This window comes from Spinacia oleracea, chromosome 1 (genome assembly GCF_020520425.1).
Source record: "Spinacia oleracea cultivar Varoflay chromosome 1, BTI_SOV_V1, whole genome shotgun sequence".
Lineage (NCBI taxonomy): Eukaryota > Viridiplantae > Streptophyta > Magnoliopsida > Caryophyllales > Amaranthaceae > Spinacia > Spinacia oleracea.
Window position 1 is genome coordinate 77,391,996 of NC_079487.1, and position 3,117 is coordinate 77,395,112.

Sequence of the window (3,117 nt, forward strand, 5' to 3'; positions counted from 1 at the left end):
GAAGCTGCCCTTGCATGAAGTGTTGATCCCTAAGAGGAACATTCCTCACCATTTTTCCCTCTGGCAGTTCGGGCTGAATTGAGATTGCCCATCTGTGGTAGTAGTCTTGAATGCACTCATCCTTTTCCTGGCGTACAACCGTCTTTTGCTTGATGAGAGTGTCTCGGAAGCTTGAACCTTTGAGGGTGAGGCAGGCAGGGCCATCTAGTATTTCCTCGAACCAAGGCTCTCCGAATAGTAGGTCGAAGTTAGTAGGCACATCGATTACCAGGAACTCAGCATTGTCGTAATAGGTGTCAAAGGAGAAAACCAGCTCAACGACTCCCAAGACTTTGTATGTGACACCCTGGAGTTTGACAGTTTGTTGGGAACTCAGCATGAGATCGTACTCGGAGAACCCTAAAGCCTTTACGGTGGCGAGTGGACAGATGTTCTCTTGAATGTCGGTGGTTACCCTAGGTTCGGGGATCACCCAGTTTTGAGCACTAGGAAGTAGATGACAAAAGCTTGGAACCATCAGCTCGTATCCTGGCTTGCACATTGTGGAGATCAGATTGCATGGAAACTCCTCTTATTCATCTTCGTAGTCATAGGAGATGGCTTGTATAGAGGGGGTTTGCTTAGCCCCGGGTGGTAAAGGTAAAGTCTTGTTGTCGACCATGTTCTGGATCAAGTGCTTGAGCTTGTAGCAGTCCTCGATGTCATGACCCTTCCCTTGATGATATTTGCAATGAGCTGCCGGATCCCAACTCTTAGATCTTTTGTCAACTGGAGGATCGGGTGTTGGGCCGATTGGTGCTATAACTTGTTTTTCGACCAGCCGATCAAATGCCTCACTGTAAGACATCCCGAGGTTTGTGAAGACTCTTTGTGGTCTGCCTTGATAGTTGCGCTGATTAGCATTGCTTTTGAAGTTGTTTGACTTTGGACCTTGAGGAGCCTATAGGGCGTTAACCTCATGAACTTTTTGTGTTGTCTCAAGTCTCTTTCCCTTCCACTTGTCAGTTTGTGGAGCTGGGGCTGCGGGTGCTTTCATCGGGTCATCCTCTATGTCGACCCCGATGTCGTAGGTTCTCTTGAAGCTTTCCAGGCCTAGGTACTTCATGTAAGCATTGTACTTTGGAAGAAGACCGGCAATGAAAATCTTGACTAATTCTCTCTCGGAGGGCCGAGTTACCATTTGGGATGCCATTTCTCTCCACCGGTTGAGGTAAGTAGTGAAGCCTTCCTGAGGCCCTTGCCTGAGAACTTCCAGTTCCCTTAGAGTGGTTTGAAGTTGAATGTTGGGTTGATATTGCTCCATGAATGCTCGAGCAACTGCCTCCCATGTATTTGTTTGATGTTCCTTGAGTGAATAGTACCACTTCTGGCAGACAGGTTCCAGAGACATAGGGAATACCACTGGGTATAACTCGAGTTCGACCCCCTTGATGGCCATTGTAGCTCTGAAATTCTTGAGATGGTACTTGGGATTGTCAGTTGATTTGAACTTTGGAATGTCATTGGCGGAGAATTGGTCTAGCAGATTCGCCCTCCCCTTGAGGTTGTCCTCCATTGAGGTGTCAAAGTAGTTCTCTTGATTGGTAACCTTACTGACAAGACTCTCGATCTTCTTGGTTAAGTCATCAGTGGGCGCGCCCTGTTCCACGACACCCAATCGGTTGCTTATGCTCTCCACATTGACACTGAGGCTGGCGAAAGCCGTTAGGAGTTGAGCGAGTTGATCAGAGGCAGAAATTTGGATTGTTTCTTAAATGGGACTGGGAGTTTGATTTGTAGGAGATGAACTGGCTGCTCGTTCGATGCCGGCTATGGGGGAAGCTAGGGCTGATGGATTTCTTTTCAAACTTTCTCCTCTTCGACGAACCCACAGGATCTTCGGACTCCTAGTTAGAACATACCAGACGATTTTAGAACTTGGACTTCCCGACACATGATATGATATGCATGCAATGAATGAGACCTAGACTTCGACTCTAAGTGCCACTCGGAAGATTCGGGATTTTGGATTTTGTACTTGTATTCGGATTTGCAACCCATTGGAAATGTTTGAGAGGAGCGTTCATTCTTTTGTGAAAGTTGGCTCTTGTACTAGAACTTGGAATGTCGAAAAAGAATATTTCGGCCTATTGGAAATTGGACTTATTTGAAGGGAATTTCGACCCGCTCAAGAATTTGGAAATTGGACTTGTACTAGGAAATTGAATTTTGTATTATTTCAAGGGAATTTCAACCCGTCAATATTTTAGGGGGATTTCAACCCATTGGACTTGGAATATTTGAAGGGAATTTCAACCCGCTCGAGAATTGGAATTTGTATTATTTCAGGGGAGTTTCAACCCGTTGGAAGAATGGACTTGTATTATTTTAGGGGAGTTTCAACCCGTGGATAGAATTTGAACTTGTATTATTTCAGGGGATTTTCAACCCGTTGAATGGAATCTCGAACTTGTATTATTTCTGGGGAGTTTCAACCCGTTGGAAATGTTTTGAATTTTGTATTGGGGAGCAATGGAAAGCAAGATTTCTTTGTAGCTTGACGATGAATTTGGAATTTGAATTTGGTTTGAAATTTGAACTTTGAAATGGAAAGGACGCACTTTTGTATGAGGCTTTTGAAAAATCCGGCATTATGTCGCCGTGGATTTGAAACATTGAATTTAGGAACTTGAAATTCCGGCATTATGCCGCCGTGGACTTGGAATCTTGAAGTATAGGGCTTGAGGTTTGAAATGTAGAATAGAAATTAAAGTTGGCATTGCGACGGTATGAATTTTAATTTGATCCTTGAAGCTTTGAAATTTTGAAAGGTCGAGTTGGAAAGTTGGCATTATGCCGGTATGGGCTCGGATATTTGAACTTGAGACTTTGAGGTTGGAATTGGAAACTTGAGTTTAAGGTTTGAACACTTGAATGTTTGAGATAGGGAATCCGGCATGACGCCGTTGGATTTGAACTTGAAACTTGAAATTTGAACTAGCAAAATCCGTCATTATGGCGCCGTTGGAGTTGAGGTTTGAGTTTGAAAATGGAAATTTTGACTAGAAGATCCGGCATTATGGTGCCGTTGGATTGAGTATTGACTTGAAACTTGAGACTCGAAATTTGAACTAGAAA